Source organism: Cetorhinus maximus, chromosome 5, assembly GCF_964194155.1.
Source record: "Cetorhinus maximus chromosome 5, sCetMax3.hap1.1, whole genome shotgun sequence".
Taxonomy (NCBI): Eukaryota; Metazoa; Chordata; class Chondrichthyes; order Lamniformes; family Cetorhinidae; genus Cetorhinus; species Cetorhinus maximus.
Genome location: NC_135883.1, coordinates 169584578 through 169598256, shown reverse-complemented (window position 1 = coordinate 169598256; position 13679 = coordinate 169584578). Strand labels below are relative to the sequence as shown.

Sequence of the window (13679 nt, the reverse complement as noted above, 5' to 3'; positions counted from 1 at the left end):
GTAAAGAATGTTGGTCCTATAGAGAGTGAGAATGGGGAATTAATAATGCAAAATCAGGAAATGTTGGATAAATTGAACATATATTTTGTATCTGTCTTCACTAGAGTATACAAAGAACATCTCAGAAATAATTGTGAATCAGGAGATAAAAGGAAGGGAGAAACTTAAAACAATTACAATCACCAGGGAAAGGGTACTGAGAAAATTATTAGAATTAAAAGCTGACAAGTCCCCAGTCCCTGATGGACTTCATCCTGGGGTCTTAAAAGAAGTGGCTGCTGAGATAGTAGATGCATTGGTTTTAATTTTTCAAAATTCCCTAGATTCTGGAAAGGTCCCATCAGAGTGGAAAATAGTGAATGTGATTCCCCTATTCAGGAAAGGAATGAGACACAAATCAGGGCAGTTTGCTTAACGTCTGTCATGGAAATTGTAGAAATCTGTCGTTAAGGAGGTACAGCAGGGCACTAAAATCTCAATGCAATCAAGCAGAGTCAACATGGTTTTTTGAAAGGGATATCATGCTTGACTAATTTATTGGTGTTCTTTGAGTAAGTAGCAAGCAGCGTGGATAAAGGGGAACCTGTGGATGTGTTGTACTTAGATTTTCAGAAGGCATTTGACAAGGTGCCACAACAAAAGTTACTACGCAAAATAAGAGCTCATGGTGTAGGGGGTAACATATTGTCATGTAAAGAGGAATGGTTAGTTAACAGGAAGCAAAATAGGGATAAATGGATAATTTTCAGGTTGGCAAGGTGTGATGAGTGAAGTGCCATAGGGATCAGTGCCTGGGCCTCAAATATTTACAATTTATATCAACGACTTGGGTGAAGGGACAAAATGTATGTTTGCTAAATTTGCTGATGACAGGAAGGTAGGTTGGAAAGTAAGTTGTGAAGAGGACATAAGGAGTCTGCAAAGGGACATAGGTAGGTTAAGTGAATGGGCAAAAATATGGCAGATGGAGTAAAATGTGGAAGAATACGAATTTGTCCACCAGCATATTATTTAAAAGGAGATAGATTGCAGAACTCTGAGTGATCTGGGGGCCCTAGTACATGAATCAGGAGAAGTTAGTATGCAGGTATAGCATGTGATAAGGAGGACAAATAGAATGTTGTTGTTTATTGCAAAGGAAGTTAGGGATGTTTTTCCATAGTTATATATGGCATTGGTGAGACCACATCTGGAGTATTGTGTACAGTTTTGATCTCCTTAATTAAGAAAGGATATAAATGCTTTAGAAGTAGTTCAGAGAAGGTTCACTCGACCGATACCTGGTATGGTTGGGCCTGTATCCTTCCAGTTTAGAAGAATGAGAAGTGATCTATTCAAACAAATAAGATCCTGAGGGGAATTGACAGGGTGGATGCTGAAAGGATGTTCCCCTTGTGGGAGAGACCAGAACTAGGGGACACAGTTTAAAAATAAGGGGTGTCCCATTTAAGGCAGAGATGAGAAGAAACTTTTTCCCTCAGAGGGTTGTGAATCTTTTGAACTCATCCCCAGAAAGTAGTGGAGGCAGGTTCGGTGAATGTTTTTAAGGCAGGCGTAGATAGTTTCTTGGCTCACAAGGGAGTCAAAAGTTATCAGATATAGGTGGAATGTGGAGTTGAGGCCACAATCCGATCAGCCATGATCTTATTGAATGGCGGAGCAGGCTTCGGGGGCCGAATAGCCTACTCCTGCTTTAATTTGTATGTTCACATGTTCGTATTAGGGATGGGAACAAAAGCCTTGCTAGTGATGCCTACATCGCATGAAAGAATAAACTGGCAACTGTGGGTGACTTTCTCTGCTGTTGAGAAGTAAAAACCCGTTTGTACCTTGAAGATATTTCCAACAACTGCACCTACTTCCTCCTTCAAATCAAATTTTATGAACAGTTTGATAGTTTCAAAAGTCTCATCTAAACTTGAGCAAGAATCAAATAAAATATTTGTCCAAGACACCAAAGGTCCAATTTTCAATTGTAGTGAACATTAGGCAATGATAGGGGCACATGGCTTGACACTCACCTACACCATCCAAGGTTGCAGAGTGTGCTCTGCTCCAGTTCCTGGGACATCCACACAGTCCCAGTCTGGTTACCAGCAATCTTCCCCCTGTTACTTGGACATTTTGGCTCTGAGGTCTTTTCCTTTTCAGCTGAATTTCATATGAAAACAGTACATAATCCAGGAAGAACCTGGGATTTAGTGGGGCAGGGATTTTTAAAATTCTTTCACAGGATGTGGACGATGTTGGCAAGGCCAGAATTTTTATTGCCCATAACTAATTGCCCTTGAGCAAGTGATGGTGAACAGCCTTCTTGAACTGTTGCAGTCCATGTAGTGTAGATACACACAGTGCTGGAGAGCGTTCTATCACACTCCTCACTTGTGTCTTGCAGATGGTGGGCAAGCTTTGTGGAGACAGGAGGTAAGCTACCCTCTGCAGAATTCCCAGCCTCTGACCTGCTGTTGTATTCATATAGCTGGTCTAGTTCAGTTTCTGGTCAATGGTAACCCCCAGGATGTTGATAGTGGGGGATTCAGCGATGGTAATGCCAGTGAATGTCAATGGGCGATGGTTAGAATCTCTCTTGTTGGAGACGATCATTGTCTGGCACTTGTGTGGCACGAATATTACTTGCCACTTATCAGCCCAACCCTGAATATCCTCCAGGTCTTACTGCATATGGACATAGCTGATTCAATATCTGAGGAGTCGCAAATGGTGCTGAACATTGTGCAATCATCAACGAGCATCCCTACTTCTAACATAACGATGGAGGAAAGGTCACTGATGAAACAGCTGAAGATGGTTGGGCCGAGAATACTACCCTGAGGAACTCCTGCAGTGATGTTCTGGAACTGAGATGTTTGACCTCCAACAACCACAATCATTTTCATTTGTGCTAGGCATGACTCTAACCAGTGGAGAGCTTTCCCCCTGATTCCCTTTGACTCCAGTTTTGCCAGGGCCCTTTGATGGTACTGTTGGGTCCATATGACACGAAAAGAAATCCGAAATGTTATTCTTTTGCCATGTTAAAAAAAATGACTTTCTGCTGAATCAAAAAAATGGCTGCTACGATTCACATGACCACAGGATTAGCCCTTTTGGTCTAGGAGTACAACCTAGAGTTACAAAAGAAAAATCATTCCTCTTTCAGTCTGTAGAATCTCACACCTCATGCACACTGTTTGTAATCAATGAAAGCAGAGGAAGTGCAGAAGAACCAACTCCCCATCCTGAACTATCACAGAAGAGAGAGATTGAAATTCATTATACTGGAAGAGATGCTAATAACAATCTCATCTCTCTCTCTATCTGTCTGTCTCTCTCTCTCTCCTAAGGAGGAACAATGGAATTCTGGCCAGAAGCACAGAAACTTATTTTTAAGCTGCGATTAGCCATTAGTAGGCCATGCCACATGACCCAAGCCTCTGGCCTCCTGGACAGTTTTAGCATTGCATATTTGGCTTCATAGGCAGATGGTTGTTTTAACATCAACTGGAAAGGAGTCTAGCCACCCGGCAGTCGGTTACCATCTCTCAACTCCATGAAACCAGGGGCAGCATCTTCCGGTCGGCGAGTGGGGGCAACTAGTAAAATGACACTGGGATACGTTGGGTGTGCGGCCCAACATCACCCTGCATCATTTAGATTCTCAGTTTGGTGGGCGCGCAGCCGAATCGGCTGTGCGCTCGCTGAACTGTCAACGGCCTATTAAGAAACTAATTAAGATGATTAATGGACCTGCCCATCCAACCTTAAGGTTGGTGGGCTTCGGAAAAAACATGAAACCTCATTCACGGGCGGGATGAGGTTTCATGAGGGTATTTAAATTTTTATAAAATGTTTCAATCAAAGTTATGGACATGTCTCAACTTATGTGATAGTGCCACATGAGGCGACATGGCAGGTAAATTTTTTTATCACCTTAATTTAAAGTTTTCAATCGGAGCCAATGTCCCTGAGGCAGCACTTTGTCTCAGGGAGATCTGTGCGCTCTTCCACGTGCATGCGTGAAAGAGTGCACACCCGGCCGAGGGAATCACCCTGCTCCATCCGCACAGTGCTTCCTGGCGGACGTCACGCTGGGTGGGCCTTGATTGGCTGGCCCACATAAAATGGTGGCACCCCCCCCACCACCGACCGGGGACGCCGATTGGAAGGCCGCCCGCTCATGCCTGATCCTGCCCTTCCCCCCCAATGGGGGGAAAATGTTGCCCCAGGTTGATTTGAAAAGTCTCTGATCAATGCCTGCCAAGCTGTCTAATCATAGAAGCCCTATTGTGCTGCAGTCTTATTTGCTTCAAGGGTTTTCACATTGTTGTCTCCAACCAGAAACTCATTGGGACTGAACCCTGTCACAAAGGAAGCACTCTCTGAATTTTGACTTCTCGGATTCTGGAAATCACATGAACTAATAGTAATTTCTGTGGTTCCTTTACTCTTACTATCCATAGTTGTAAAACTCTTTTTTTTTTCTATCACCACCCCTCCCCCCTGCAAACTTACTGTGAGTGGAATTTTACGTTGGCGGGATTTTACATTCCCACTGCAGTCAATAGACTTTTGAATGACTCGTCGTAATATATAGCCCCGCTCCTACCATGATGGGGCTGTAAAATTCCACTCTGCCTGTGTGTGAGGTAAGTGAGAAGTTGCGAACTCTCCTCTCCCAGGTTTTGAATGTGAAATAAACTAACCCTCTGAGTTAATAATATCTGAGTTAATCTGTCAATTAGTCAATTGTCAATTAGTCAATTGGATCACACAATTGGTGGGAAAACACGCCACCATATACTTTAAAAATAATCCAAAACACCTTCTGCTTATGGTCAGATAGTGAGAGGAAATAAGTACAATTCACCTGTCTCTGTCCTGTCCATAACACCACACTTGGTGAAATACGGCCTTGATGTCAAGAGAAGTCACTCTCACCTCACCTCTTGAATTCAACTCTTTTGTCCATGTCTGGACTAAGCTGTAATGAGGTCAGGAGCTGAGTGGCCCTGGCAGAACCCAAACTGAGTGTCAGTCAGCAGATTGTTTCTGAGTAAGTGCTGCTTGATAGCACCATCCACAACACCTTCCATCACTTGCTGATGATCAAGAGTAGACTGTTGTGGCAGTAATTGGCCGGGTTGGATTTTTGTGTACAGGACATACCTGGGAAATTTTCCACATTGCCTGATAGATACCAGTGTTGTAGCTGTACTGGAACAGCTTGGCTAGGGCACAGCTAGTTCTGGAGCACAAGTCTTCAGTACTATTGCTGGAATATTGGCAGGGCCCATAGCCCTTGCACTATCCAGTGTCTTCAGCCATTTCTTGATATCACGTGGAGTGAATCAAATTGGCTGAAGACTGGCATCTGTGATGGGGATCTCTGGAGGAGGCCAGGTGGATCATTCACACGGCACTTCTGGCTGAAGATTGTTGCAAATGCTTCAGCCTTGACTTTTGCACTGATGTGCTGGGTTTTCCCCATCATTGAGGATGGGGATTTTTGTGCAGTCACCTCCTCCAGTTTAATTGGCCGCCATCATTCTTGACTGAATGTGACAGGGCTACAGGTTGTCGGAGATAGATGGGAATGTGGAGTTCGAAACACAAACAGATCAGACATGATCCTATTGGATTGCAGGCTCAGGGGGCCGAATGACTTACTTTTGCTCCCATTTTATATGACCTGCTGGTTATGGGATCGCTTAGCTTTGTTTATCAAATGCTGCTTTCGCTGTTTGGCATGCAAATAGTCCTGAGTTGTAGCTTCACCAGGTTGACACCTCATTTTTAGGTATGCCTGGCTTGAACCAGGGCTGATCCCCTGGGTTTTGGGGATAGAGCGAACAGAGCATGCACACCGAAGCCACAGAGCATGATAAATTAAAGGTCTACAGTGAATTCACCAAAATTCTGCAAAAGATTTACATCCCTCCCACCAATCGAACCCAGTCTGTCACACAGCTCTGCCAACTTTATTGGCTGACCACAGTCCAGTTTAGAGCCAAGTGGTTTCTGAATTGGACTTGCATGTCCATTAACAATTAATGTATCTATTTGGGGATGATTTTTATGAACTGGGAACCGCAGTTTTGGATGGACATGGTTACTCACTCAGGGAATGTCCAAGAATCATTGCTTCTCCAGCGGCAATAGCAAGAACATAGGAGCATAGGAGCAGGATAATCGGCCCCTGGAGCCTGCTCCGCCTTTCAACTAGATCATGGCTGTTCTTCTTTCCTACACTATACCCATATCCCTTGATATCTTTAATATCTAGAAATCCATCGATTTATGTCTTGAATATATTCAATGACTGAGCCTCCACAGCCCTCTGGGGTGGATGGATCCAAAGGTTCACCTCCCTCTGTGTGGAGAAAATTCCTCCTCATCTCAGTACTAAATGGCCTACCTCTTATTCTGGGACTGTATCTGCTAGTTCTAGCCCCCGCACTGCACCAACCCCAGCCATTGGAAACACCCTGCATCCACCCTGTCGTGCTCTGTAAGAATTTTTTTTGCTTGAATGAGATCACCTCTCATTCTTCTAAACTCTAGTGAGTACAGGCCCAGTTTCCTCATTATTTCCTCACAGGACAATCCTGCCATCCCAGGGATCAGTCTGGTGAACCTTCATGGCACTCCCTCCATGACAAGTATATCCTTCCTTAGGTAAGGAGACCAAAGCTGCACACAGTACTCCAGGGGCAGTCTCATCAAGGTTCTATATAATTGCAACAAGATTTCTTTACTCCTGTACTCAAATCCTCTCACAATAAAGGCCAACATACCATGTGCCTTCCTAATCGTTTGTTACATGTTAGCTTTCAGTGATTTATGAACAAAGATTCCCAAGTCCCTTTGGACATCAACACTTCCCAATCTCGAACCAATTGAGAAATACTCTGTATTTCTCTTTTCCTACTAAAGTGGATAACTTCACATTTTTTCACTTAATATTCCATTTGCCACGTTCTTGCCCCACTCAGCCTGTCTAAATCCCCTTCAAGCCTCTTTGCATCCTCCTCACATTTCATATCCTCACCTAGGTTTGTGTCATCAGCAAACCTGGATCCACCCCAGTGGTTCCCACAGTGCTCGCATTACATTTGGTCCCCACATCCAAATTGCTTATATAGATTGTGAACAGCTTTGGCCCAAGCACTGATCCTTGCGGTATCTCGCTGGTCACTGTCTGCTAATCTGAAAATGATCTGTTTATTCCTACTTTCTGTTTTCTGTCCATTAACCAATTCTCAATCCATGCCTCCAGCTCTGGACGGATTGGCTTGGGTCGGGCCTGGGGGGTCGGGACGGGCCAGGTTGGCTTGGCTCAGCTCAGGCCTGGGAGGGTGGTCGGATCAGGTTGGGTCAGGCCTGGAGAGGGCTGGTCGGGTTGGGTCGGGTCGGGCTGAGTCGGGCCTGGGGAGCTGTTATGGGCTTGATTTTCCAGACAGGTTTCCCATAAAAAAACAGTTAACTTTATTTACAGGGTTTCAGCACCAGTTACATGCTTCAATCAAGAACCACAACTAGACAAAAACTCCACCCCTAAAGTTTCCTGTGCTTAGGACTGATTCGTTCACACTGTCATGTGATACCACACAGTACAACAAGACTTAAAGCTACATTTACTACATTCCACACTCTTAATTTTTTTTTTGCAATTTGTGTTTACAAGAACAACTACATTCATGTCATTACAAATATATACACGGGTTATGAAATTATAAATTCAGTCCCTCAGGTAGTTTCCTGATCTGGGTGAAATATTGTAGTTCCGCAACTTTAGAATCTCTTACTGAATCTTCATTTTCTGGAACCACAGAAACATCAGGTGCCCGCTTAGGCACAGGCAGTTCAGTGTTATCCACTCTGACAGAGACATCAGGTATGTCTATCCTTGGTTGATCAATCACAAAGGGGACCACAGGTTCTACAATGGTTGCAGGTGGAACATTGGTTTGTTAGGGTATCCCCCTTCTTCTCAAATGATCCATGTGTTTTTGGGTGATCCAGCCCTCCACTTCTACTTGGTAAGACAACGGTCCGGTCACAGAAACTATTACACCAGGTAACCAACTCAATCTACCACCAAGGTTTTCTACAAATATTGTTTCACCAACAGTAAATTCTCACTCTTGGCTATGCAAATCATGAGTCACTTTTTGATTCCCTTGACTGTTCTCTACCTTCCCTTCAAATTAGGAAATACCAGGCTTAATCTTGTACGAAAGCGGCACTTCATAAGTAATTCGTTAATAGTGTGGAGAGGTCATTCTATAGTGAAACAGGAAACATGAAAGTTTATTCTCCAATGATCCCCCTGATGTTGTTTTCATCCCAACTTTAAAAGTTTTTACTGCTCTCTCGGCCAATCCATTAGACGACGGATGATACGGTGCTGCCTTTACCTGTTTAATACCATTTAGATTCACGAATCTTTGAAATTCAGCACTAGTAAATGCAGTACCATTGTCTGAGACATTGACTCCTGGCAGTCCATGTAAAGAAAAACTTTGGTGTAACCTTTCTATAGTCACACCTGACGTTGGTGATCTAACTTCATATGCATCTAACTATTTGGAATGTGCATCATTGATAAGTTGGGTAGGAATCAACCATAATAATTTACCGTACTCGAGAATGACTTGAGTTCTGTGACATTTGTAGGTGAGGGTGTCTCCTTAATAGCTTTAACTTTTTCTTCTACTGGGTGTATCCACCGAGTAGCCCAACAATTTAACTTGCCTGAAAGGTACACTTTTCAAGTGGACCCCTGATTCCAAGAATCATTTTCAGACTTTTTCCAAGTTAGCCAAGTGTTCTTCTTCTGTTACCCAGTTATTAGGATGTCGTCCAGATAGACCATGACTTGAGGTAGCCCTTGTAGCAAGCTCTCCACCATCCTCTGGAAAATCATGCAGGATGAAGAAACACTGAAAGGCAGGTGCATGTATTGATACAACCCTTTGTGTGTGTTTATGGTAAACCCTCTGGATGTATCATCCAGTTTCAACTGCTGGTATGCGTGACTCATATCTAATTTAGTGTAAGTTCTCTCTCCTTCTAATTTGGCATACAGATCCCCGATCTTGGGGAGAGGGTACTTGTCCAACTTGGTAGCCTCACTTACTGTTAACTTGTAATCCCCACAGATTGGATGATCTGATCCAGTTTCAAGCAGGGGCTATGGGTGTTGCCCATTCTGAAAATTGAACAAGCTGAATAATACCCAGCTTCTCTAAATGGTTTAATTCAGTGTCAACCCTCTCTCTCTCTCAAGGGCATAAGGCACAGACCTGGCTTTAAAAAAATGAGGAATTGCTTCAGAGTCAGCTTAGATCTTAGCCTGCAAGCCCTTGATTTTCCCCAGTTTCTCTCGAAAGACCTTGTCATATTTCTTTAGAAACTCTGGCAGTCCTCCAGCTCTCAGCTGGAAAATTTCAGACCAATTTAGTTAAGTTCTTTTAACCAACCATGACCTAGAATGCTTGATCCTTCACCTTCCACTATAATCACAGGGAGCTGTGCTGTCAGGTGCATGGTGCAATCCAGTCGGGTCTGTCGGGGCAGGTTGGGTCAGGTGAGGCCTGGGGAGAGAGCAGTCAGAAATGGTCGGGTCAGGCCTGGGGAAGGTGGGATCAGATCAGGTCGAATTGGGTTAGGCCTGGAAGTTCAAGTTGGGTTGGGTCAGGCCTGGGAGGAGGTGGGAATGGGTCAGTGAGGATTGGGCCTGGGGAAGGGTTTGCATCAGATTGGGTCGGGCCTCGGGAGGAGGGGTTCAGATCAGGTCGGGTCAGAGCTGCAGAGGGGGTGCAGGGTTGTGTCAGTTCGAGTCTGGGAAAGGGGGTTTCGGATCGGGGCGGGTCAGGCTGGGCAGTTGGGATGGGCTGGGTCGGGCCTGCGAAGGGAGGGATTGGATCGGGTTGGAAGCAGTGCAGTTACAACAGGCACGTCTGACACATCTGTACTAGGTTGAGTTCTCTCAACAGGAAACGTTGACCCAGTCGTGAACAGTGGTGGAATCATTTCTTGGGGATTTGTTTCTTTCTTCCTTAAATGATCCACATGTCTCCAAATGACTGGGCCTTCCACCTTCACATGGTAAGTTAGAGGTCCAGTCACTGCAATTATTTCACCTGGTAACCACTTTGGTTCTTCTCCAAATTTCTTGACATACACCGTCTCTCCTACGGTAAACTTCTTGTCGTGACTATGCCAGTCGTGTCTAGGTTTCTGACTTCCCTCACTCCTTTCCACCTTCTCCCCTAAATTCGGCATTATTTAGCTTAATCTCATCCTGAGACGGCGTATATTCAATAATTCCCACAGGTGTGACACCTGTTGTTGTGTGAGGGGTGGTCCTATACTGGAAAAGAAAGCATTGCTATGGAATCTCCAGTTAATTTCTTCCAGCCTTGAATATTTGAACTACCCTTTCGACCAGTCCATTTGAGGAAGGGTGATACGGTGAAGTTTTTACGAGTGATACCGTTGAGGCTGATAAACCATTGAAACTCAGCACTCTTAAATACACCCTTATCAGATACGACCACTTCTGGCAGCCCATGAATGGCAAAACTTTGAGGTAGCTTCTCAATTGTAGCAGAAGACATTGGTGACTTCACCTCATATATGTCCATCCATTTTGAGTGGACCTCAACAATGAGCAGAAACATTATTCCCATGAAAGGTCCCACATAGTCAATGTGTAACCATACCCATGGTCTTCCTGGCAACTCCCAAGGGTGTAACGGGGCTGTTGAAGGTAACTTTTGCAACTGCTGACATTGCACGCAGTTCTTCACTAAGCTATCTATTTCTCCAGCCATCCCAGGCCAACATAGATGCATGAGACGGTCTTCATTTTGGAAATTCCTGGATGTGCACTATGTAGTTCAATTAACTAAGGCTTCTTCGTTTTGGAGGAACAATCACTCATGCTCCCCACAATAAGGTACCATCCTGGCTGGTTATCTCATGTCTTCTGTTAAAGTATGGTTTCATTTAATCAGATACATGCTCTTGTGACCAACCATGAAGCACTTGTTCTGATACTTTGGATAAGACTGGGTCTCGACTTGTCTAGAGATGAATCTAAGAAATTTAACAACAAATCTAGTTCTTGTGGAACTGGGACAGCCTCATCTTTTTCTTGTAAAGGCAAACAACTCAGTGCATCAGCATTTGCAGTTTGATTTCCAGGCCTATGGACGAAAGTATACTCATATGCTCCCAGGATCAATGCCCATCATTGTATTCTTGCTGAGGCTATGGGTGATATAGCCTTATCCTCGCTGAACAATCCTAGCAATGACTTGTGACCTGAAACAATAGTAAAATGACACCGTGAATGTACGTATGAAATTTCTTGACACTAAAGATAACAGACAGGCCTTATTTCTCTATCTGTGAGTATTACTTTTCCACTGTGGTGAGTGTTCTTGATACATAACCTATTGGCCGTTCTGTGCCATTGTCTATTCAATCCACTCCATAGGGAGATGTGTTCTATGTCAGCACCAATTCTTTCATCTGGTCGTAATTACTAATAGGTTGGACAAGTGGAACAATTGTTTCACCTTTATGAAAGCTTTTTTCTGTGGTGTCTCCCAAGGCCAACATTGGTTCTTCTTGAGTAGATAATGCAGGGGTGCCAGTTCTGTTAACAAATTGAGGAAGAACCGCCAATAGTAATTGATTATTCCTAAGAATGATTTGAGTTCTGAGGCATTCTTTGGTGCAGGTGCCTCTCTTGTGGCTCTCACTTTTTCCTCAACTGGGTGGAGGCCCTGTGAATCTACCCGGTGACCCAAATAGATTACCTCCCTCGCGTGGAACATGCACTTATCTTTTTTTAAACGCACTACAGCCTGCAAGAAACGTTTTAAGACTTCTTCTAAGTTCACCAAATATATTTTTCAGTGAGTCCTGTCACCAGAACATCATCTAAATAAACTACAACGTGGGGCAGTCCCTGCAATAAATTTTGCATTGTTCTCTGGAATAAGTTGTAAGCTGAGGAGACTCTGAAAGGCAAACGGGTATATTGGTACAACCCTTTGTGGGTATTAATTGTGAAAAATTCCCAGGAGGCCTTCTATAACTCTAATTGTTGATAAGCATGATTCATATCAAGCTTCGTGTAGGCAGTTCCACCTGTCAGCTTGGCATACAGGTCTTTGATTTTTGGTATGGGGTGTCTGTCCAGCTTAGCCACTCCATTACTGTCAATTTGTAATCCCCACAAATTTGATCGCTTTGGTCAGGTTGAAGGACGGGGACTATCGGTGCTGCCCATTCTGAGAACTGTACAGGTTGTATAACGCCCAATTTCTCTAATCTGTCCAGTTCGGTGTTGACCTTTTCCCGAAGTGCATAAGGTACTGATCTTTCCTTCATGAATCAGGGGTTGTCTCTGGATCCACATGAATTTTTGCTTGCAGCCCCTGGATCTTCCCAAGTTCGTCCTTGAAAACTGAGGCATATGTTGTAGTCATTCTGGTATCCCACCTTGCTCTCAGATGGAAAATATCAGCCCATTCTAACTTAATCTTCTTTAGCCAGTTTTGTCAAAGGCGGCTTGGTCCCTCACCTGCTACCACCATAAGGGTAGTTTTACCAATTGGCTTCCATAATGGACAGTAAATTTGCTTATGCCTTTGACTTGGATGCCTTCACCCATGTAAGATTTTAATTTAGCATCAGTTTCTTCCAAATTTGATTTATATTTGCCATAATTCAGATATTTGAAGGTGTGTTCACAAATCACTGTAATGGAAGCTCCTGTGTCCACTTCCATTCTTTACTGTTACATATATTTGTCCTGTCCTTCCAACCTTTAAATTAGATAATGATTAAATATCTGAATTTGTTGCTTCAGGCTGTTCTACCTTGTACCTCTCGTGGGGTTTTTTCCTTTTGTTTTGAAAGTCTGTCTGATTCTTACCTTGCATTGTCTCAGTATGTGTCCATTTCGATAACAATAAAAACATTTGATTTTTTTAAACTGCCAATTGTTATAGGGTTGTTTGTTTCCACCTCTGTTGCAATTATTCCTAGTTTTCGCTGCTAAGTCATTTCTTTTCATTTGTCTGCTAGCGGTGGCTGTTTCCCGCTCCTCAGCAGAGCCTTTAATTTTCGTGCCCTTTTTGGCTGGGACTTCCTGCCTAACATGGAGGACGGTGCCATTTGCGCTCCCTGTATGGCTTTTAAATCCCTTATTGCACTTTCCATGGCCAGTGTTATCGCAAGCACCGTAATCTCTTCTGAATCGTATCCTCATTCACACCGCACACAAAACTGTGATTATCCTATGTATATATATATTTTTTTTTTTCATATACACCTATATATCTTAGAAGAAAGGAAAAAAGACAGATTTTTTTTAAAGCGCAAACAGTAACTTCAAATTGGTTTGTTCAATGACAGCTCCCCAAAATGGAAAACCCCAACTTAGTCTGTCCCATGACAGGACCCTAGATTGTTAAAATTTCCCCTTGGTATATACATTACCAAGTCTCTGAGTAACCTTACACAGGGATGTACTCTTCTGCCAGTCACTCCGATGTCCCTTCCTCCGTCGTCTTCAGCGGTTGACTAATCCACTCCGGCTGCAGCCCTGAATCCTGGAAGCAGTGTTCCAATAAACCAAATTTCTGGCTGTATTCCAG

At 43.7% G+C, this 13679-nt stretch overlaps 1 protein-coding gene across 1 annotated transcript in view; it reads left to right on the top strand.

The window, feature by feature from the left end:
• Nucleotides 1-13679, top strand: part of LOC144681152 (dynein axonemal heavy chain 8-like) — a 1929890-nt gene that overhangs the window by 1484922 nt on the left and 431289 nt on the right. The gene's annotated exons all lie outside the window — the stretch shown is intronic.